This window comes from Musca autumnalis, unplaced genomic scaffold (assembly GCF_047663935.1).
Source record: "Musca autumnalis isolate F117 unplaced genomic scaffold, ASM4766393v1 scaffold_1, whole genome shotgun sequence".
Classification (NCBI taxonomy): Eukaryota; Metazoa; Arthropoda; class Insecta; order Diptera; family Muscidae; genus Musca; species Musca autumnalis.
In genome coordinates, this window is record NW_027411644.1 from 23,704,327 (window position 1) to 23,729,775 (window position 25,449).

Here is a 25,449-nt window from a genome sequence, read left to right on the forward strand (position 1 = left end):
CACAGATCCAATCTAAGAAGATGGTATTGAATGTATACCACCCGGCCAAGATGAGGTAAAGACAGCAATAAACCGGCTGAAGAAAAATAAAGCAGCAGGAGCCGATGGCTTACCAGCCGAGCTGTTTAAAACCGGAGGCTACGCGTTGATAAGGTGTATGCATCAGCTAATTAGCATCATCTGGCAGAAAGAACGCCTACCCGACGATTGGAACCTGAGCATCCTGTGTCCCGTCCATAAGAAAGGAGATAAGACCGTATGCTCCAACTATAGGGGCATAAGTCTTCTCCCTATTGCCTATAAGATAGTGTCAGGGATATTGTGCGAACGACTAAAGCATATGGTCAACGAGATAATTGGACCATACCAATGCGGCTTTAGACCTGGCAAGTCCACCATTGACCAGATATTTACCCTGCGGCAAATCCTGGAGAAGACCCAAGAGATGCAGATCGACACCTACCACCTTTTTGTCGATTATAAAACAGCCTTCGACAGCCCGCTACGTTCAAAGGTATTCCAAGCCATGTCTGAATTTGGTATACCCGCAAAGCTCATTCGGCATTGTAAAATGACTCTAACTGACACGAGGTACTCAGTTAAAATAGGAAAGAACATCTCCGAAGAGTTTGGTACCAAAAGAGGTTTCAGAAAAGGAGACAGCCTTTCGTGTGATTTCTTCAACATTCTGCTGGAAAAGGTTGTACGAGAGGCAAACGTCAAAAGAAGTGGCACATCTACACCAATAGCCATATGTTACTTGCTTATGCTGATGATATAGACATCATGGGACGATCAGTAAAAGAAGTAACTGATACCTTTATGAAGGTCGAAGGAGAATCTGCTAAAGTGGGTCTGGCAGGTAAACGGCGAGAAGACCAAGTTGATGGTGTCGACGCACAATGCGTCCATTGAGCTTGGACCAACTGTTGAAGTTGGTTCCTATAATTTTGAGGTAGTAAAATACTTCGTATACCTCAGCACCGTCGTAAACACAACAAACGACATCAGTTGTGAAATAAAAAGAAGAATTATATTGGCCAACAGATGCTACTTTGGCTTAAGTAAGCACTTTAAAACCAAATCCACTGACACTGATACTACCCGTGCTGATAAATGGTTCCGAAGACTGGATACTTGCGCAAGCTGATAAAGCAGTGCTTGGCGTGTTTGAGACCAATTTACGTTAACGGTGAACATCGACGTCGCATGAACCACGAGCTGTATCAGCTATACAACGACATCAGTATAGATAAACGTATCAAGATGCAGCGATTGCGTTGGCTAGGTCATATCATAAGAATGAGCGATGATGAACCCGCTAAAAAGGCGTATAAATTCGGGCCGCATGGCGGTGCACTCAGAATTGGCAGGCCAAAGAATAGATGGCGCAAACAAGTGGATGAAGAGATGACAAGGGGCGGTATTCCAGAAAGCGAAGCACTAAACAGAGAGAATTGGAAATCTTTTCTTAGTTCGGTCTATGGAATAAATGTTCTGTAATGGGCCAGCTAAGTAAGTAATAATTTGCATTAATCTATAAAAAAATAAAATCTTTTAAATGAAATTAATTTTTTTCGAGGCAAACCTGTACTTGCTGACATAATAGCCCAGAAGGTTGTGCTGCCACCAATTATATGGACATACACACATACACTACAGGCTAGGCCTGGTGTGCGCTTCAGACAGACTTCCCAATTTTGTGAAAGCTGAGCAATAGCAGATACAGTAGGTTCTTCAGATTATTTTTGTTAGTACACATAATTGAAGGATTTTTTCCAACAATTCCAACGCTGACAATTTTTTCAATGGCTTCTTAATAATCTTTGGTGTCGATCACCGCATAGCTGGATTCGTCAGCATAAGCTTCTGAAAGGTGAGGGAGTTCCTTTCGGGGTCCGCAATCTTTTCAGAAGTTTTAGTATTCGGGCTCACCTTCTCCATGTATCATCCATCTGACGAAGTATACATGGCACAGTCTACTCCGCATGGGTCTTGACGAGGTTTACTCAAAACATTTGAAGGTGGCAGGCTATTTTTTGTTTTTTGGTCGTTTAACAGGTCGTTTATATCTCCAATCCTCTCCGCCGCTTCCGTCGAAAAGGAGTGAATGCTGTTGATCTCTTTAAGTGTATATTACTGTTTTATTAAACTGCGCCTGGTCCTTTTTGAACTTCCCTTGTTGAGCCCCTGACAACTGCGTTTTTCCATTGTTTATGTGCTTTGCGACAATCTAGCTCACTTCATCCACCATCACGTTGACATCATCTTTAGTACAAAATTCCACAATAGTTGCATCTGTTTCGCTCTTGCTATCTGATTCGGGTGGTTTGCAGTGTCTAATGGTTGGATTCAGATTAAACGCTCAATAGACATCCCTTTCCCTTTTTATACCCTACACCACTATGTGGGGAGGGTATTATAAGTTGGTTTTGGCCAAAAAGTTTGTAACGCATCGAAATAATGGTCGTAGACCCATACTTATATATACCAAAATGAATGTCTCGACGAGCTGAGTCGATCTGGCTATGTGTGTCCGTCCGTCTGTCCGTCGGTCCATCTAAACCTTGTAATCACGCTACAGGTCGCAATTTTGATCGGATCGTCGCGAAATTTTGGATGTTGATGGGGGTCCCGGAGGGGAAGAAGCCTATTGTTTTTGGTGATGGTCGGATAATATTTAGGGGTCGGAAAGGGCAAAAAAAAAATAGGTGGATAAAAAGACAACGTTTTTTTCCAAAGCGAATATCTCAGCTTCTATATGGGGTATACCAAAAGCAATGACAATGAAAGTAGAAAATATTACCTTTCTAATGATGTAAAGTAGGTGCTCGTAGGTGATCAAACAACGAAGATATCACAATAGTAGCAAATAAAACCTCAATTTTCATTTTTGCAATTTTAATTATTTTGACGAATATCCCAGCTTCGGTTGAAAACTTCCCAAAAGCAAAGCCTGTGTATGAAAGTAGAAGATCCCGTCTTTACAATTATGCAAACTAGGTCGGCGTAGGTAACCAAATAACGGAGACATCGCAGTAGTCGGTAATACATCCCATTTTTTATTTTTTTGGAAGTCACGCTACAGGTCGCAATTTTGATCGGATCGTCACGAAAGTTTGAGGGTTAATGGGGGTCTCACAGATGAAGAAGCCTATTGATTTTGGCGATGGTCGGATAATATTTAGGAGTCGAAATGAGCAAAAACTTATTTGGAGAAAAGGTCTACGTTTTATTTCAAAGCCAATATCTCTGTTTCTTTAAGAGGTATATCAAAAGCAAAACCTGGCAAGGAAAGTAGAAAATATCACCTTTACAACGATGTAAAGTAGGTTGTCGTAGCTGCTCAAACAACAGAGATATCGCAATAGTCGGTAATTCATCCCATTTTCCGATTTGTTTGTAATCACGCTACAGGTCGCAATTTTGATCGGATCGTCACAAAGTTTTTGGGAGTTGATGCGGGTCCCACTTTGGAAGAAGCCTATTTAATTTGGTGATGGTCGGATAATATTCAGGAGTCGGAATAAGCGAAAAGCTTATGTGGAGAAAAGTCAAAGTTTTTTTCTTATGCGAATATCTTCGCTTCTGGTTGGAGTATTCCAAAAGGAATACCCGTCAATGGAAGAAGAAAATATCTCGTTTATAGATGCAAAGTATGTTGGCGTAAGTGAGCAAACCGAGATATTGCAAAATTCAGTAATATACCCAATTTTACCATTTTTTGTAATCGCGCTACAACTTGGAATTTTGATCGGATAGTGACGAAATTTTTGGGTGTAGATGGGGTCACATGGTCGGTCCCGTCCCGACTATAGCCTTTGCTCACTTGTTTATTTTAAATATCGGTTGTGTGCTAATGTCAGTATTTCGACCACTGATGGCAAGGCGCTCACATCTCCGGGAGATTGTTAGTGACTCCAATTCAGTTTGATTGAAAAGAATTTTCCATAGGAACAATTCTATTCAGCCAGGCTGAAAAAAGACCTTGTTGTCGTCCTTTATAAGAAGAAGATTTGTGGTCTTCTACATGTGATCGATCTTGTGATCGATTTCTATATGAAGGCCTTGTGGTCTTCTTTCATAAGGCGACCTTTTGGTCTTCATCTATAAGGAGACCTTAAGGACTTCTTTATAAGATGGCCTTGTTGTCTACTTCTATAAAAAAAAACCTTTTGTTCTTCTATAAGCTAACCTTGTGGTCTTTTTACAAGAAGACCGTATGGTCTTCTTCTGTAAGAAGTCTTTGTATTCTTCTATAAGCGGATCTTCTGGTATTCTTCTATAAGAAGACCTTCATCTACAATGAAAACCTTGTAGTTTTCTTCTATAAGGAGACTTCGTGGTCTTCTTCCGTAAGAAGAATTTGTAGCCTTCTTCTATAAGAAGATCCTGTGGTCGTCTGCCATAAGACGAATTTGTATTCTTCTTTTATTAGGAGATCTTATAGTCTTCTTCTATAAGAAGAACTTGTAGTCTTTTTCTATAAAAAGAGCTTGAGATCTTCTTTTATAAAGAGACCTTGTGGTTTTCTTTTATAAGAAGACATTGTGGTATTCTTCTACAAGTAGACCATGTGGTCTTCTTCTGTAAGAAGACCTTGAGGTCTTCTTCTATAAGGAGACCTTGTAGTCTTGTTTTATAAGAAGACCATGTGGAATTCTTCTGTAAGAAGACCTTGAGGTCTTCTTCTATAAGGAGACCTTGAGGTCTTCTTCTATAAGGTCTCCTTATAGTGGTCTTTTTTTATAAGAAGACCTTGAGGTCTTCTTTTATAAGGAGACCTTATAGTCTTCTTTTATAATAAGACATTGTGGCCTTCTTCTATAAGTAGACCTTGTGGTCTTCTTCTGTATTAAGAGCTTGAGGTCTTCCTCTATAAGGAGACTTTGTAGTCTTGTTTTATAAGAAGACCATGTGGTCTTCTTCTGTAAGAAGTCCTTGAGGTCTTCTTCTATAAGGAGACCTTGTAGTCTTGTTTTATAAGAAGACCATATGGAATTCTTCTATAAGAAGATCTTGTGTTCTTCTTCTATAAGGAGACCTTGAGGTCTTCTTCTATAAGGTCTCCTTATAGTGGTATTTTTCTATAAGAAGGCCTAGAGGTCTTCTTTTATAAGGAGACCTTATGGTCTTCTTTTATAAGAAGACATTGTATTCTTCTTCTATAAGTAGACCATGTGGTCTTCTTCTGTAAAAAGACCTTGTAGTCTTGTTCTTTAAGAAGGCCTTGTGATTTTCTTCTATTGGGAATCCGTGTGGTCTTCCATAAGAAGACCTTGTGCTCTACTTTTTTAAGAAGATCTTATGGTCTTCTACGATAAGAAGACCTTGTGGTTTTCTTCAGTAAGGAGTCCTTGTGATGGTCGCCTTATAGAAAACCTTGTGGTTTTCTATAAGAAGACCATGTGCGCGTCTATAAGTGGCCTTAAGAGCAGACTTAATGGCCTTCTATAAGAAGATCTTCTGGTCTTCTAAGAGAAGGCAAGACAATGTGGTCTGCTATAAAGGCCTTAAAGTATTCGTCTTTGATAGGAATTTTGGTCTTCTATAGTATGACCTTGGGGTCTGGAAGGCCTTAATAAATCACTTAGTTTTGCAGTAATTGCCAAATTTTTCTATGTTCACCTTCCTTCCAATATTTCTCCCTCGCTGATATAGATACCCTGAAAATAGGAAAATAAGCAAAATTTTATTTTGACTAATCCGCATACTAAACCGCGGATTCCTTTAAAATTTTTTACATAAATGGAATCCTTTATACGCGATTATAATATTTGTCAAAAAGGTATGTCATAAATTACAGAGATTCGGGAGTAGAATTCGTATTTAACCAAAAATAGAATCAGGTAGCACATCCGCGGTTCTTGACGAATCTGTATAAAATTTGTCTTATTGATGTATTTTTAACAGGGGGTCACTGAAATCGAATGCGCCTTATAATCATATGAACATCGCGTTATTTTTACCCACATGAAGCATTTTGGTGTAGTAAGATGCAACTGATGGCACACTTTGGTCGCTTAATGAAACATGGAAAAATGCAAACATATGCGAAAAGCACATGCGCCTCAACTGATTTTAACTATTTCGCGCGTTATACGGTTTTTAACTTTTATGTTTTTTCTTTGATTGTAATATCAATATCACTCTTTATTTCCTAATTCTATTGCTTATCACACTAAGCAAATATACTTTCACGATGACAAACTATTTTCCTTGAAGAGGTTTAAGCAAAATAATTCAGGGTTTGTTTGGAAATTTAACGAAATAGTAGAATAACTCCCAAAAAATGTTTTTAAATTTTTCGTATTAAACAACAAAATATATTCCTGAAATAATTTTCCAACAATAAATTTTGTCTTTTGTTGTAGCTGCAATATGCAATTTAAAATCCTTATCTATAAAATTTTGGCCTCACATTTTTCTGGACATTGTTTAGATTCTGTAAGTATTTTCAATTTATTATACCCTCAGCCTTTAGGCTATGAAGGGTATATACACTTTCATACGGGCAAAATGTGCCTCATCGAAATAATGGTTTTAGACCCCAAGTATGTTTGGACGAAATGTGTTTCAGACAATTTGGAGTCGATTGAGCAATGTCCGTCCGTCTGTCTGTCTGTCTGTCTGTCTGTCTGGCTGGCTGGAGCGCACGATAACTCTCGAAGGGATGAACCGATTCGATTCAAATTTTGGCTTTCGTAATATTTTGTCCAAACTTAGTTTAAGTTCGAAGATGAGCTATATCGGTCCACTCCTTCCGGTACCTCCCCCACAAAAGTTCGAAAATGTTCGGAAAATTTGTACGCACGATAACTCTTGAAGGGTGTAACCGATTTGGTCCATACTTTGCCCATTGTGGAGCGTGTACCAGACTTAGATCAGGTTTTAATATGGACTCAATCGGTCCACTCCGTCGGGTACCTCCCACACAAAATTTTGGAAAAGTTCAGTTTAGGAACATCTCTCGAATCGCTTTGATTTTTGCTTTAGCAACTTGTATTCACTGCCCTCCATACGACGGTATAAGTTTCATCAGGGGCAAGTCCATACTTCCTGAGAAAATAGCCTGAAAGTTGCAAAAAACCCCTATGACACCGTGTGAGGAGGTTGGAGGGCAAAATAACTCTCGAACAGGTCTGCCGATTCGGTCCAAAGTTTGGCCTTAGTAATATTTTGTCCAAACATAGTTTAAGTTCGAAGATAAACCATATCGGTCCACTCCTTCAGGTACCTCCCCCACAAAAGTTCAAAAATGTTCTGAAAAATTGTGCGTACGATAACTCTTGAAGAGAGTGGCCGAATTGGTCCATACTTTACACATCCTAATATATCTACCAGATATAGATCAGGTTCAAATATGGACTATATTTGTCCACTCCATCCGGTACCTCCCACTCAAAATTTCGGATACATGTTCACTTTAAGACCTGCTTTCGAATCACTTTGATTTTTGTTGAAGTAACTTGCATTCGCTGCCTCAATTGCGATGGTAAAAGTTGTTTCAGGGGCAAGTTCATACTTCTTGAGCAAACATCAATGAAGTTCTAAAAAACCCCTATGGTACCATATATAGTGGCTGGAGATCCATTATTTTTAGTATCTCCTCCGCAAAACTTTTGATATTAAATCCTAATCAAAATTTTTGTCAGTTCAAACGCCCAAAATTCTTAAAACTCCCTAAATACATGCGTTTTTTGGAAAAAAAATTGTTTACTTGTTAACATAAATATAGCCACAGCTTCCACACAAATTATCTTTTAAGGCCAATATTTTTTGCCACGTCCAACAACATTTCATTTTATCCAAAAATATTTAATTTGTATAATACAGAACCACAAGTCGCGTATTATAAAAGGGTAAACCTTGGATTCAGCTATGTTAAATTTTCAAAAATATTGGTGATATACCCTCGTAAGCCCAAAGGCTGAGGGTATAAAAATCAATCACTTTGAGACTTGGCAATATCAATGTTTACACTAAAAAGCGAATTTGTTTCTCAATATCACACAATAATTCATCCTTTCTGTGCTCCGGGCATAGAGCTATTAGATACCAATCATCAGATATGTGTCCTTCTACCCAAATGAATCCATTTTAGCTAAGTGGTTTATGTTCCAAATCGCCTTGGAATCGCTTTTATTAACTCACCTCGCTATTTGTTTCTGTTACCAAGGTTCTTATGTTTCTGTACAAATCCTTTACATGGCTTCCTATGCCTATAGAAGACCTTTAAAACAGGTCTCCTTGTCTTCTGTCTCCAATACAAAGTACCTTCTGATATCATGTCCCTATAAAATATCTTTAAAAGATTTTAATTTTTTGGAAAATATTTTAACGATCTTCTGTCACATTAGAACACCCATACACGACTTTCTGTCGCTATAAAAGAACGTGAAAAGATTTTTTCGGTACGGAAGGCTTTTCAGTACCTTTCTGTACCATTAGAATACTTCTAACAGGTCTATCGCACTAAAAAAACTGTCCCATTAGAAGACCTTCAAAATAACATCTGTACCTTCTTTTTCCTATAAAATATCTTTAAAAGATCTTCATTTTTTTAATATATTTTAAGGGTCTTTTGTGACATTAGGAAACCTACAGAGGATTTTCTGTCGCGATAAAAGATTTTTTTTGCACCGAAGACCCTTTACTAGATTTCTGTTGTACCATTAGAATACCTCCCATTAGAAGACTTTAACATATCTTCTGTACCTTAAGTACATCTTTGAAAGGTCTTCGGCCTCCTGGCAGACATTTGAATTGTCTTCTGTCCATAAGGAAGTGCTTTAAAAGTTTTTCTAACTCATAAACCACCTTTAAAAGTTATTTTTACTACTAAAAGGTCATTAGGTGGTCTTTTGCCCCTTAAGGAGATTTTTAAGAGGCCTTCGGTTCCTTTAGAATGCCTCCGCCTCCTTAAGAATACATTTAAGAGGACTTCTCTCGCTATAGAAGACCAATTAGTGGTTTTCTATATATAATGCCCTTAAAAGGACTTACGTCACTACAGAAATTAATGGTCTTATGTCCCCAAAAAAGACCTTTAAAAGGTTTTCTGGCTCCGAAATGACCTTTTAATGACTTCTCACTCCGTAGAAGACTTTAAAAGGGTCTTCTGTCCGCAATGAGGACCTTTAAATTGTTTTTTTCCTTGAGAAGACCATTAGAATGTCTTCTGACTTCTACATAGAAGCGCTTAAATGGTCTTCAGTCTCCATAGAATGCATCTATAAGGATTTCTTACTCCTAGAAGGCCTTAAAATGGTTTTCTGTTCACAAAGAAGACCTATACATGGTCTTCCGTCTGTATAGAAAACTTTTTGAAGGTTTTGTAGAAGACTTATAACTGGTGTTCTGTCTCCATAAAATTACATTTTACTCTTCGAAGAACTTTAAAAGCTCTTCTGACTCCTAGGTGACCTTAAAATGACCTTCTGTTTTAAAAGAAGACCATCAAAAGGTGGACAGCGCCGTTTGGAAGAGAATTGAATGTCGTGGTCGACAGTAGCAGAATTCCAACCACAAACTGACCCAAAATTTTAAGGGTCACATTCGACACTACTTTCAAGTAGTGCGCGCACGCCACAGCTATTTGCGCCCGAATATACCTTTAAAAGGTACTCGGACTCCAAGAAGACCCAAAATGACCTTCTGTCCCCATAGAACACTATAAAAATGACTTTTGACTAAAAGAAGAACTTTAAATGGTGTTCTGCTCTCAACAAAGACTAGAAGACCTTAAAATGGCCTTTTTTCCTTACAGAAGACATTTAGAGGGTTTTGTGACTCCTATAAGACTCCCTGCCCCTTAAGAATACATTTAAAAGGTCTTTTGAGTTCTAAAAGACCTTAAAATGGTCTTCTGTTCCTAAAGAACCCCTTTAGAATGTTTTCTAACTCCTAGAGGACCTTAAAATTCTTTCCCCCTTTAAATTGCTTTAATAGGTCTTCTGACTCCTGGAAGTCCTATAAATGGTATTATGTCCTCATAAAACACGCTCAAAAGAACTTCTGTCGCTATTGAATGTTTTCTGATTGTTAGATGGCATTTAAAATGTTCTCTGTGCTAGGAGACCTTTCAATGATCTTCTGTCTTTAAAGAAGACCTTTCAGAGGAACTTTATATGGTTTTCCGAAAGAAGACCTATCACGGTGCTTTTGAAACAAATTTAAATGGAAGGTGCTTGCACCTGGAAAGTTTTTGCAGATTCTGAAACTGCAATGTTCATAGATGAGAAAAATCAAAAAAAAAAAAAAAGTTGAGCGCTTTTTAAATAAATCGCGACTCAAGTTGACATTTTTAGAGATTGTTTAAGTGTTCGCGATTTTTCTTGGAAACCGCAAGTCCTATCGGAATTGGACTAACGAAAATGTTGTAGCTAACAAAGTTCTCTACAAGATTGACCTTTATGGTATTTTCGTATGTTTTACCATTATTGAAATATAGATGGATGGATATCTAACTTTTTTAAGACCTGTAAATTGTATTCTCCCCCTATAGAAGAAAAAGATAAATTAAATTTTCCGTTAAAGGCCAAAAAACCTCCAACACCGAAACCACAGAGGCCACCACTCAGCTCACAATACACCTGAGAGTTGACGATTTTTTTTTTTGTCCGGAAGTTCAGTTTTTGGCTAAACGGAAATCTTAAAAACACACACACAAAAAAACGAGAGCAAAACATGGAATACATGGTGGCATTATCATAGGAAGAAGAATCTCTCTGGACAATGACTAACACTCTGAAAAAAAACATAAACACCAATAGGCTCACACCCATGGATATCCATTAGGCCGGGGCGATTTGTATGGAAGGAAAAAAGTGTTATCGGGCGCCTGGAGTTTCTGATTCTTGGGATTGTACTGAGCAAAAAAGTCAACTAGACCATATGTCTACGGTGAAAATCGAGCCCCCGGATTTTGGCTTGAAGTTATTTTTCAAGGATTTTTGGATATTTTGGCATATAAGAACCAAACCACTGAGATTTTCGATCCAACACAAAGACAACAATTGTAGCCAAGACAATAATAAAGAACTCTCTAGTACATCGCAAAAGCATTGGAACGCTCCTTCAGGTTGTTATGGCCTCGAGAAGGTGCACATTTTTCGGAAAATATCGATAAATGACACTGTGCTACAAAATGGGACTCAAAGTCAGTGGGTGGAAAATTCCTTTTGGAGATGAAAGCCCTTGGTGAGTGTACTAAGAACCCAAAAGGTAATATTCACCATAGGTCAAGTTTCCAAGATATCGCGTGATTAATGGTTTAATTTTGGCCCCTTAATTTGTGGGAAAATAGCTTCATATCTCTCTAAAGCGTTATTGTAGCTTCATTTTGACATTAAATTTCTTCGGTCAAATCGAATGGTGAATCTTTTTGTAGAATATTTCATCCCTCTAACTCAATTCCTTTCATGTCCTTTTCGTCCTTTATTTTTTGAACCGTAGTAAAAGTAACACAAGACGAGATTTTACAGCATCCAAATATTCTACAAAAATGTTGTTCAGAAGATTTTAGGTACGGTTCACATTGATGACCAATCGATATTTCCCCGTTTTCATGGTCCTTTTTGACATTTACCCGGTTTTTGTTCAGAAAACTATGTTTTGTTTTTATGTATATTCGTTATTGGTCTTTGGTGCTTCTGAAATACTTACCATAAATAGCTCTTGTAATGACGAACACGTTAATAACAAATTTTATTTGAGGATAGATCCGGTTACCTATATTTTTGAATCGGATATTCTGATATTAAAACCGATTTTGGAACCGGTTTTAACTAACCGATTAACCGTATATGTATATCATTAGAAAGCTAATATAACGGTCGATCAAATGACAGCAAGTAGCTTATTACAACTTTGTTGGTTCCGTAGCTAGAAAAAAACAGCTTTCTTAAACCGATTTTGATGTAAAATATCACTGGTTAAAAAATTCTTTTTGGCGATGAAAGTGCATGATAAAAAAACAACATAACATAAATTCATCTCGCCATAACTCAGAAGTTTGACCTATCTGACCTATATTTTACATCAAAATCGGTTTAAGAAAGCTGTTTTTTTGTTCTAGCTTCGGAATCAATCGGTTAATCGGTTACTTAAAACCGGTTCCAAAATCGGTTTTAATATCAGAATATCCGGTTCAATAATTTAGATAACCGGATCTATCCTCAAATAAAATTTGTTATTAACGTGTTCGTCATTACAAGAGCTATTTATGGTAAGTATTTCAGAAGCACCAAAGACCAATAACGAATATACATAAAAACAAAACATAGTTTTCTGAACAAAAACCGGGTAAATGTCAAAAAGGACCATGAAAACGAGGAAATATCGATTGGTCATCAATGTGAACCGTACCTAAAATCTTCTGAACAACATTTTTATACCCTCAGCCTTTAGGCTATGAAGGGTATATACACTTTCATACGGGCAAAATGTGCCTCATCGAAATAATGGTTTTAGACCCCAAGTATGTTTGGACGAAATGTGTTTCAGACAATTTTGAGTCGATTGAGCAATGTCCGTCCGTCTGTCTGTCTGTCTGTCTGGCTGGCTGGAGCGCACGATAACTCTCGAACGGATGAACCGATTCGGTTCAAATTTTGGCTTTCGTAATATTTTGCCCAAACTTAGTTTAAGTTCGAAGATGAGCTATATCGGTCCACTCTTTCCGGTACCTCCCCCACAACAGTTCGGAAATGTTCGGAAAATTTGTGCGCACGATAACTCTTGAAGGGAGTAACCGATATGGTCCATACTTTGCCCATCGTGGAGCGTGTACCAGACTTAGATCAGGTTTTAATATGGACTCAATCGGTCCACTCCGTCGGGTACCTCCCACACAAAAATTTGGAAAAATTTAGTTTAGGACCATCTCTCGAATCGCTTTGGTTTTTGCTTTAGCTACTTGTATTCACTGCCCTCCATACGACGGTATAAGTTTCATCAGGGGCAAGTCCATACTTCCTGAGAAAATAGCCTGAAAGTTGCAAAAAACCCCTATGACACCGTGTGAGGAGGTTGGAGGGCAAAATAACTCTCGAACAGGTCTGCCGATTCGGTCCAAAGTTTAGCCTTAGTAATATTTTGTCCAAACATAGTTTAAGTTCGAAGATAAGCCATATCGGTCCACTCCTTCAGGTACCTCCCCCACAAAAGTTCAAAAATGTTCGGAAAAATTGTGTGTACGATAACTCTTGAAGAGAGTGGCCGAATTGGACCATACTTTACACATCCTAATATATCTACCAGATATAGATCAGGTTCAAATATGGACTATATTTGTCCACTCCATCCGGTACCTCCCTCACAAAATTTCGGATACATGTTCACTTTAAGACCTGCTTTCGAATCACTTTGATTTTTGTTGAAGCAACTTGCATTCGCTGCCTCAATTGCGATAGTAAAAGTTGTTTCAGGGGCAAGTCCATACTTCTTGAGCAAACAGCCCGAAGGGTGTAAAAACCACCTATGGCACCATATGTAGTCGCTGGAGATCCACTTCCATAATGGTTAATGTCGATCCATTCCTTTTTGTATCTCCTCCGCAAAACGTTTGATCTTTAATCATAATCAACATTTTTGTCGGTTCAAACGCCCAACATTTTTAAAACCCCCTAAATACATACGTTTTTTGGGAAAAAAAGTTTCAATATATTCATGCTGAGGGTATATCTCTGTCGGCAAAGCCGACTGATACTTTTTTACTTGTTTTTTTAAAGATTTTTATGGACTCTGAGTTAGAATAAATAAAATTTACTCCAAGATTCCTTCATTATTTTTTGATTTTCCGCGAAAATGAAAATAAATTTAGCAAATATTTAGGCGTCTACGGATAGATATTAAATGTTGTTACCGATTTATATATACATTTTGGTATTACAACACAAAGGGAATTTTTAAATATTTTTTCTTTATAAGGGAATAAAACCCCCCATAAGTTTTGGGCGCAGCATCTAATTTTGTGAACGCGAACTGATATGAAACCACGATTTCTTTCTTAACCCATGTACCAAAAATCGTGAATGTGCTTGTAAAAAAATTTTTAATTTTTTTTCGATGGAATTGTAGAGGAAATTTGAAATTTACCATATGTATATGCATGTGTGTACGCACACACACATGTTGAAAAGGCATTTGTGAGGGGAGCAGAAAATTACCATACAATTTTTTTCATATTCAGAATGAGGTGAGTGGCTGCCTTCTATTCAACATCTGTACAATGCAAATGTTTCTGGAATCCTTGAAATTCGTAGCTAAAGCTACTTACATATTTATATAAGTAATGTCCTCAAACTATTTTCCGAAGAGCTCTCATGAAATTCAAAGTGAATGCAATTGTGTTTAAGAGAGAAATTATTAACAGTCAAACACTTTTGCTAAAGGACTTCTTCTTCTAGACAGCACTCTAACATCTAGTTGTCCTTCTTCATACTTCATACAAGGTGGACAATTATTAGGAAACATTGTTGTTTTTTATGCTGATCATTTCGTTTGCAAAACGTTTGAGTTTTTGATGTTGTTTTTCTTCATCAAATCAAATTTAAAATTTTTTTGTTGACTTTATTTCTAGTTGTGTTCTTTCAGGGAGGTCTTCATTGTATAGAATACAAGCAGGTCTAACTATTAAAGGCCACTATGTAATTCTTCTGTAGAAGTAATTCTTTCTACGAAAGGCATCGGTGCACATGTGTTGCCTATTCAAACCCACATTCCTTTCGAAACAAAATATCTTTCCCCAAATGATTTCTTTTCACTCTCACAAGGTGACTATTGTTGTTGTTTACTCAATAGGAAGTGACAATCACTTTTGGCAGTTCATTGTGTTCTGTTGAATTTGCATAGGGTTCCAAATGCTTAAATCTCTTCAATTCCATGGATGCACCATGAAAGCTACAAACAATGCCTATGTTTTCTTTATGTGTTCACGTCATAGGCAGTGGAAATATGTTTGATGTTGCGTTTGCTGTTATTGTTTTTGGTGGTAGTGGTGCAACTTGTTTCCATTGTTGTGTCTCCATTGTTTGACAAAAACAAAAAACAACTTTCTCGTTGTTTTACCCCCGCTTATTGAAGCAACACTCATATGTTCGCATTCTTTGCAAAGCAAAGACGACATAAAAACAGTGGTGGATATGAAATTCTTTAGTTCGACTCAAATTGTAGGGTAATCAGCTTTAGGGCCATACAGCAATTTTCTCATTTTGTTTAATTTGCTGGATGGGCTTATTGACCTGTTTATCGATACAGAGTCGGCGGAAAAGGGAACTGATGAAGTTGTTTGGTGACAACTGAAACTATAGTATTCCCCCACCCTCCGCCCGCAACTAATCAATTTCATATCCACTGTAAAACATTTTGTTGTTATTCAAATACTTGAATACAACAAAATATGGACTAGAGCTGAAATAAACACAAAGATACAAAAACAAAAAACATAACAGCAGAAATTGTTGCATATTCAGTAGCTTGTTTCTGTTTTTGTTGTGGGTGTTGCTTTTTCTTTGATGTGTTATTGTTATTGTCGCTGTTGCTGCAATTGTTATTGCTCGTGTTCGTAACATGGAAAACTTTTCTCTCTATTCCCATAGTGGGCAATAGACAAATATTGCAGGAGTGTTATGGAGGGAAAATAATGACAACAACAAACAGTTTTGTCTGTAACTACAATTTCAACTCATTAGTAATCTCAGCAGCAGCAACAGCACCAAATACAAGAATTTGTGAAACTACCAATTGTGTATATGGTCACACACAAAAGTCAAACTGCCGGAAACGGAAAACATGAAGAAGAATACAATAGAAGAATAAATGCATTGAAAACTTCAAAGAAAACAAAAAGAAGCGACTGCATCAGCACCGGAAATTGCGGCAAAACAAAAGAAGCAACTTCGCCACACCACAAAAACAAGGCATTGCGTTGTTAATGGGAAATAATGTAATCGATGATGTTGCTTATAGGCGGAAGAATTTGAAATCACTCGGAATTTACAAATGTTGTTTTTAAATGAAACTTAGAAAGCTGTGGTCTTCTGTAGAAAAACTCGTTGTGTTCTATAGGGAAATTTTTAGTTTTGTACAGGAAGTCATGTGATCTTCCATAGAAAGACCTATGTCTTCTATGGGAAGACCTATTGTCTTCCATGGGAAGACCTGTGGTCATCTAAGGGAGGACCCGCGGTCTTCTATGGGAAGAATCTGCTTTTCTATAAACAGAACTCTAGTTTTCTATAGGAGGATCTCCGGTGGTCTATAAGAGCACATCTAGTATTCTATAGGAGGACCGCTGGTCTCCTATGGTCTGGACTTATGGTCTTAGGAGGACCACAGTTCGACTATAGAGGAACTCTTTTGTTGTAAAGCAGTCATGTGGCCTGCTATAGGAAACCTGTGATTTTCTATAGGGAATCCAATGATGCTCTCTAGGAAGACCTATGCTATTCTACAGGTATGCCTATGGTCTTCTCTGGGAAATCCTCGGGACTTTTGTGGGAAAACCTCTGGTCTCTGGACGACCACTGGTCGTCTATAGGAAGACCTTGGGTCTTTTGTAGGAGAACTTCTGGTCTTCTATAAAAGGACGTCAGGTCTATGGAGGAGTACCAGTGGTCTGATCTCTAGAAGACCACTGGTCGCCTATAGGAAAACATCTGGTCCTACATAGGGCGACTTCTTGTACTCTAATCGAGGACCTATGGTCTTTTATATGAAAACCTTTGATCATTTATATGAAAACCTCTGAACTTCTATAGAGGGACCTCTGGTCGTCTAAAAATACCTCTGGTCATCTCCAGAAAGACCTCGGGTCCTCTATAGGAGGACCTCTGGTCTCTGGAGGAAAACCTTTGACATGCTATAGGAAGACCTGTGGTCTTCTATAGAGAGTCATGTGGTCTTCCCTATATAGACCTGTGATCGACTATAGGAAAACTTATGGTTTTCTCTTGGAGGACCTACGGTCATTTACATGAGGACCTATGATCCTCTACAAGAAGATGTATGGTCTTCTATAGGATGATATATGGATGATCTATAGGATGATCTATAGGAAGATGTATGGTCTTCTATAAAAAAAAACAATGGTCTTCTCTAGAAAGTCCATTGTTAGTCCCACGGGAAGACCTATGGGGGGCTATAGGAAAAAAATTATCTTCTTAGACAAGAGGTCCGTCTTTCATAGAAAGACCTGTGGGTTTCTATAGGAAGACGTGTGGTCTTCTCTAGGAAGACCTGTTGTCTTCTATAGGAAGACTTGTGGTATTCTATAGGAAGACATGTGGTCTTCTGTACGAAGACCTGTAGTTTTCTATTGGAATACTTGTAGTCTTCTATAAAAAAGAATTGTGGTCTTCTATATAATGACCTGTGGTCTTCTATAGGAAGACATGAGAACTTCTATTAAATCTGTGGTCTTCTTTAAAAATACCTGTGCACAGTGGTCCCACTTGTATGGAAAGGAGTGCCAAAAATAGTTCTAACGAGTTAACGCCTCGAAATTTTAAACATATTTTTATAACGAGCCCAAAAGGGAGAAAAACTAATTTAATGGATTTAGGCCCACATTTGAATGAAGCCCCCATATAAAGGTACCCCCCAATTTTTTTTATTTTGACTATTTTAGCAAAATTTTCCAGTCGATTTGGCTGTAATTTTGCATTTTGTGTTCTGAGGGAACAACATACCACCTTGCAAGAAATGTTCAATATAGGTCCACGTTAAGGTATAGCTCCGATATAAACGTACCTCCCTATATTCGGTATTTTGACGATTTTAGGCAGATTTTCTAACCGATTTGGCTGTAATTTTGTATTTTGACTTCGGAGGAAAGATAATACGTTCGTGCACAAAACAACACCTGAATATAGGTCTAAGTTTAGGTATAGCTCCCATATTAACGTTCCTCCCGATATTCGGTATTTTGACGATATTAGCCAAATTTTCCAACCGAATTGACTGTAATTTTAAGTTCTGAGGGAACACCATACTTTCTTGCAAAAAATGTTGAATATAGGTCCACGTTTCGGTATAGCTCCCATATAAACATACCCCCCGATTTTCGGAATTTTGGCGATTTGGCACAGTCCTGTGGTCTTCTCTGAAACACCTATGGTATTTTATAAGGGGACCTGTGGTCTTCTGTAAGAACGGAAGACACACGGTCTTATATACTTGGAATACTTGTGGTCTTTTAAGTTAAGAATGTACTCGTAGTGTGGGAAGACATGTGAAACTCTGGAGAAGGTCCGTATTTCTTCTAAATAACCCAATGGACTTCTATAAAAACTCATCCTGGTTTTTAACATAACGACCTATGATTGACTATAAGAAGGCCTAGTGATTCCCTTGTTGTTGTAACAATGTTTTATTTGATGTTCTAGAAATGTGGCAGCTTCGATGGGATGTAACCGAAGATCTACTGGAGTTAGTTAGTAGGTTTGGCATGGCACTTGAACAGGTGCAATGTATCGTGCTAGCTTGTGCCACTTGCTGGGCATATGTTTTGTACAGTGCCATCTATCCTTCCCTTATAGTAATATAGGCGGCTGCACCATACCAAGCGTAGTTGAGCCAAAACTACTCTGCTTCGCCGTGGCAGCTGACGCTTCTCAGCTGCGAAATATTGGGAATGTTCTTCGAAGACCGCGTTTACACGATAGTTGTTTATAGCATCTGTGACTGCATCCGTGTGAATGCTATTTAAACCTGCTTGATAGGCTTGATGATCTTCATGTAACGTTGAACCTCTCTTTTAAAATTATGAAAATCCCTCCTGACACGCCTGGGTGTGGGGTGTTCTATCCACCATATGGTGATGACTCCCACGGTAAAACCCGAGCAAGTACTGTGACGAAAACATGTCACTGTGTTACTGGTCCCCTTAGGGTTACCTATTGTTACTCTAGAGTAAAACCTACAAGTTTTCTTTAGGAAGATTGCAGAAGTTTTCTTGGAATACCAACTGGCCTTTTGTATGGAGACCAGTAGTGCGATTATGAAAAGTTCAAATAAAAGTTGAGAACACTCTTGCTATCGGTAGAACTTTACGACTGTTTTCTTCGAAAAACATCATTAATTACCGAAATTATAAGCATTTTAATTTTACCGACATTTGTCGGTAACTCAAAAAATGAGTTAGAGAATCGCACTACAGATAGTGATTCATTGAATAACCTATTGGTCATCTTACTCTCCTGGCCTTCCATTAGAATATCAACAAGTATTTAAAGAAATACCTGTCTTCTTATGTCGAAGGACCTTTTTCTCCGTACAAAGAACTAATTGTCTTTCCTTAGAGATCCACTATCTTCTGTAGGAGGACCTACTGGTTTTCCGTATATTGGTCTTCTATGATATAAATGACGGGTCATCTACGGAATGGTTTAAAGTTTTTCTATGCCTTTCGAAAGGAAAACCTGTAGGTATTAAAATGACCAACATCGAAAAACCTACTGGTTTTGTAGAGGGAGGACTAGCATTTCTTTCCTTTTTAATATCAAATTTCGTTTCCTTTCCTTCCTTTCTCCGGGTTACCAATGATATCCTCCCTTTGTGTAAGATGTAAAACGTGTTCATCCGTTTTCTATTATTTGTGCATGGGTGGCTGCTTGTGATTCCATCGACTTTAGAGTATTTGGAGAGTATTGCTACTGCATGATTGAGTCGTACGTATCAATTAAAACAATTACATATGCAAATGGAAACATTAGCACATAATTACGTCACGTAAGTCCATAGCAAAAGCGAGATGCAACTACAAGTTCTTCACAAAACTTCAAACAGAGATAGTGTAACACCTTTCCCTTATGGATAATAGTTTGAGAGTGGATATGCCAAAGGAACTTTATTATTTTGTTGGGTAGGATATCAACGATGATAGAGATGCAATCAACAGTTAAGAGAAGATATCATTGTAGGCAATTAAGTAATTCGATGGAATTATCCATTTACATAACTACTTAGTTCCTTGCATTTGCTTGTCTCTGAATTTGCAAAAAAAATTTCTAACAAATTTTTTGCATTTACATTATTCAATTTCAACTTTTAAATATTTCATTTTACAGTCTCGCCCTGCAAAAAATAAAATGTTATAAATCAAGGAAATTCCAATAGAAATAACTTCAAAAGGCAGGCAGGATACTTACAGAGTCACATACGAACACAATCTACTCTTCCTCCACATCAAGTCTATGAATGGTATCTGCTTTTATCTGCTACTTGGCAATATGTTAAGAGGATAAATATAATTCAGATGTGTTTGTACATCTGTGTTTTGTGCATTCTGGTTACATCAAAGCTTACCTTTGATGTGAAAGAAATCAACAAACATTTATCACACACACACACACACACACACACACACATATTTCCATGTCTACACAAAAACCCACATCTAAAAAAATGTTTATGGAAAAACAATTTTTCTGCACTAGCACGTACCCATCCATTCTCACAAATATTTCAATTGAATTATCAGAGATACAGGCGCCGTGCAGGAGAAGAGATCCCTTGGAACAAATATGATTGTTTGTTTGCACACACTTTCCCACAAACAAACATGCGCGCAGACACATCCACTCTTATTCACACAATTTGATTATTAAAGTAACATTTAAAGTTTGGTCACATATTGACCTGAGAGAGGGACATTTGGTGCCCTGTCTTCCAAATGATGATCAAATCATCATCCTCTTGCCAATTTTAATTTACATATGTATGAATTGAATATAGGGTAGATTGGCTCTGCTCCATTGTCTGCAAAAATATTAAGAGGGTTTTAAAGAGATAGAAAAATGGAAAGGTTATAAAAAAGACTGTAAGTTCACACTCAAAGACTTGCGGGTCTTCTCACAGAAGACCAGTTGGTCTTCACATGGAAGACTAGGAGACCTCAAAGAAGACCAGGAGGAATTCTCATAGAAGGATTGACGGCCTTGTCATAAAAGACTGTGGGTGTGTCCCACGGCAGCGGGTTCTTACGTACCGAATTGACCCCGAAAGCATAGTGTAGGAAAACCTATATCGTTGGTCTTCTGATAGAAGATCAGTTGGACTTCTCCATAGAATATGGTGGGTATTCCGCTCTTCTATCAGAAGACCAACGTATCTTCTATAAGTAGATGCAGATCTTCTCATTGTAGACCACAGGACTGCCAATAGAAGCCGACAGGTCTTCCTATAGAACAGGTCTTCCTATAGACCACAGATCTTTCTATAGAAGATCACAGGACTTCCCAAAGAAGACCACTGGTCTTGTTAACGATGACTACAGGTCTTCCTAAAGTTGACTACAGGTATTCCTAAAGAAGACCACAGGTCCTCCTAAAGAAGACCACAGATCCCCCTAAAGAAGGCCACAGATTCTCCTATAGAAGTCCACAGGTCATCCTATAGATAACCACAGGACTTCCTAAAGATGTCCACAGGTCTTCCTTTAGAAAACCACAGTTCCTGCTAGAGAATATCGCAGGCCAAAGGTCTTCCTATTGAAAACTACGTATGAAGAAGACTATGGAAGACCATACGTTATCCTATAGAAGACCACATGCTTTTACATAGAAGACATCAGGTCTTAATTAAGAAGACGAGAAGGTCTTTCTATAGATGATCACATGTTTTCTTATAGATGACCACAGGTTTTCCTATGGAAGACCAGAGGTCTTCCTAAAGGGGACCACAAGTCTTCTAATAGAAGACCACAACAAGTCTTCTTATAAAATACCATAAGTCTTCTAGTAGAAGACCAAAAACCTCAGGTAGAAGACCAAAGTAGAAAAAGACCTTACCGCATTCAACTGTACCGAGTAAATCTCGTCGAGGCCCGCGTAGAGGAGACTGCCCCAAGTATTCCTAGGTAGTGGGCTGATACATGGAGAGAGTGAGCCCGACCGCTGAAACTTCTAAAAAGGTTGGGGATTCCCAAAGGAACTCCCTGACATTTTAGAAGCTTACGCTGAAGAAGCCAGCTATACGGTGATTGACACCAGAGATTATCAAGAAGCCAAAAAATTGTCAACGTTGGAATTGTTGGAACGTATCCTTCAAGGACGTGTACAAATAAAAATAATCAGCAAGACAAAACAAAGAGCCTTCTGTTACTAAGTAAGGTAGAAATTAATAAACTGACAGGAATTCTTGAAGGACATCTTGGGTTACAAGCGCACACATATACACATAGGTTGTATAGAAAATAGCGAATATTGGAACACATTGATCATTGCTCAGCTTTAGCAAACACATAGAAGCCAATCTGGAATGCACAGGGTGGGCCGATACCCTGCCTTAAGTGTATGCCCATATAGTTGGTCCCAGTAGAACCTCCTGAGATACTGTCGGGATGTATGGGTTTGTTCCGAAAAATTGAAATTAATCCAAAACTTGAGAAGTTTTTTGGAAAGGGGAATGCGTAGTGGCTCTTTCTTTTATTTATTTTTTTTTTTTTTTGGAACTCTTGCAAATAACTATAGCACACATTTCCTAGGATTCTCCATTATCACTCGTGATGTTGGAAACTTAATTTATATGTATGCAGAGTTGATAGCAATAACCACATAAAATATACAAATTAATGTGCAATAAACAAACTTTGTTAAATTGACCAATTTTTGTTCATTATATTCTCTATGAATACTAATAGTTTTTTTTGCCCAACAGATTACACCCGAAAAATTATCGGCGAATTTATTGGAGCTTATTGAAGATAAGTAGTGCTAACTGGTACCTGATCTATTTATAGACATTCAACGTTTATAAACCAGCAGACCTCTTACAATAATTTGCAATTGGAATAAAATATAAAATATATAAGAGACTATTTTCTCTTTGTAAAGTAGAAATTCCTTTCCCCAACAGCCACGTTATATAGAAGTTCGACAGTCATTTTGCCTCGAGTGTAGTTGCTGTTTATTATTGAAAGCAAGCGTCCTAATAATGAATAATTTTAACGCATTATAGATTTAATGGATGGATGGATTTTTTCTTCGTTGTTCTTGTTTTTGTTAGTATTCCGGGAAGTATCAGCAGCCGAGAATAACGGATGTCGTTAAAGCAACATTTTGTTATTAATTATCTTCTTTGAAGAACAATTTATTCGCATAAAGAATGAATGGCTATGCAGAATGAAGGACATAAAACTCAATAAATATTTCAAAGGAAAGTCAAGAAAAACGGCAGTGAATGTAAGAAGTGTCATTATGGAATAACAACCAGTTTATTTATGAAATAATTCACAGCCAAAAGCGAAACATATTTAAGATATAATAGAAGAGGAGGCCCTTGGGTTATGAGGAAACAAAATTGATAGGTTGAATACATAATGCGGATTTTTTCTTATCAGAATCAATTTGTATTGTGGGCACACAATAAGTTAAAAAAATATTCATTATTTAATATTTATGTTTAGTTGATATTTTAATCCTCTCATAAATATTTCAAAGGTTATCCATTTCACTTTCCATTAATTGAAACCTTCTCTTTCTAATGCAAGTCATAATCATAAATGTCATTGGTTGACTAGTTGGATGCTAAATCACCTTGTGTGTGTTGAAGTGTCATTTACTTATCAAGGGATTAGATGAAGCGCATTGAGCCGCGAGTTTGCGATTATTAATCGAATAGAAAAATTCTTGAAATGAAACCAATTACTCTAGTTTCGATGCCCCTATACGTCTGTACGTCTTCAATAATAAGTTTCTTTTCCACACGAGTGACGAGTTACAGCTTTATTCCAATGATTCACTCGGATAATGCGGTGTAATGGTGCTTAATTCATATCAATAAGTTAGTCAGTTAGGCACAGCAGATGAAGGTCTACAAAATATCCTGGTGTAATAGGAAATACTACAACTGCTGCTGATGATGCTGCTGCTGCCTTTACTGTGTCTGGTGATTGATGATTCCTAAAAACAAATAAAAACATTTGTTCTCTCACTTCCCCTAAACCCCGATGAAACACATACATTCTCATGTATATCAATACGTTGGGCGTAGCATTTTAATGAAAAGTTTCCGAGAAAGGGGAGAGTAAAGTGTACAGAGGATGAGATAACATGAACAAAATGTGTAGTTTGTGAATGTGTGAGCTTTGTATTGTAATGCTTACAAACATACATATGTATGTACGTGTCATCACATGTCATTTATCACTCATTTTCAGTAAGTATTAGAATACCATGTGGCCTTCTACAAGAAGTGGGTTCTTCTTCAATAAGGAGACCTTGTGGTCTTCTTCTACAAGAAGACCTTGTGGTCTTCTTTTATAAGAATACCTTGTAGTCTTCTTCTATAAGAAGACCTTGTGGTGTTCTATGGGGTGACTTTGTGTCCTTCTGCTACAAGAAAACCTTGTCGTTTTCTTCTATATGGTGACGTTATGGTCTTCTATAAGAAACTTTGTGGTCTTCTTTCATAATAAGACCTTGTGGTCTTATTCTGTTGTAAGATAACCTGTTGGCCTTCTTTGTGGTCATCTTCTATAAGCAGATCTTGCGGTCTTCTTCTGTAAGTAGACTTTGCGGTTTTCTTCCATAAGGGAACTTGTGGTCCTCTTTTATAAGAATACCTTGGTATTTTCTATATGACGATCTTGTGGCTTTCTATAGGAAGATTTTAAGGCCTTCTATACGAAGACTTTATGGTCTTCTATAAGAAGACCTTATGGTCGTCTAGGAGAACCCCTAATGGTTTTTTAGGAGAAGACCTAATGGTCTTCTAGGAAAAACCCTGGTGGTGTTCTATTAGTAGACTTTTTGGTCTTCTTAGTAACCACTTGGACTTGTGTAATTGAAACATTTTTTTCTGTGCACTTCTTCTCAATATTTCCTTATCGCTCTTTTTCTCTGAATGTCATTGAAAATTTTTAAAAAACTTATTTTTTAAAATTTTTTATGAAGTAGATATACAAATTCTCACCCCAAATAATTACACACACGTACGTACGTTAGGGTTCCCAGCAAAAAAAGTCCTCCCAAAATCATGGGTTTCGTAAGGGATTTTTGGCAGCCGTAACTACTCTCAAACCCCCTTTCTTCCCCATTATTTTTACAAGGGCATATCGCACCCAGTTTGTAGATATTTTATGACCACTAGAATAACTAGTTATTCTGTGGCCACTAGAAGTTGAAAAGTAAGGTGAAAAAAATTCTGTTTTTAGACAGTTGATGTAGAGAATTTGTTTTTAATTTCATCACACATCTTACTTTTATTTTACTTTATTTTGTTTCGCTGTCTGCCCGAATTGAACCCACGAACCCTCTGATTTCTAGCCAAAGACACTACATACTATGCCACGCACACGAACATTAAGGGTTGCTTAAGAACTTAAATGTGCAGTGCACATGTTCACCACGAACTGTTATTTTTTAATTAAAAAAAAACTCGCGTGCCGACAGTGAGCGTTGAACACACAACCCTAGGATTTATAGTCGGACACACACTCACTGT

General features: G+C 37.6%; 1 protein-coding gene across 6 annotated transcripts in view; it reads right to left on the reverse strand.

Moving 5' to 3' along the window:
- LOC141394983 (uncharacterized) overlaps nt 1–25,449 on the reverse strand; it is a 177,062-nt gene that overhangs the window by 60,048 nt on the left and 91,565 nt on the right. The window lies entirely within an intron of this gene.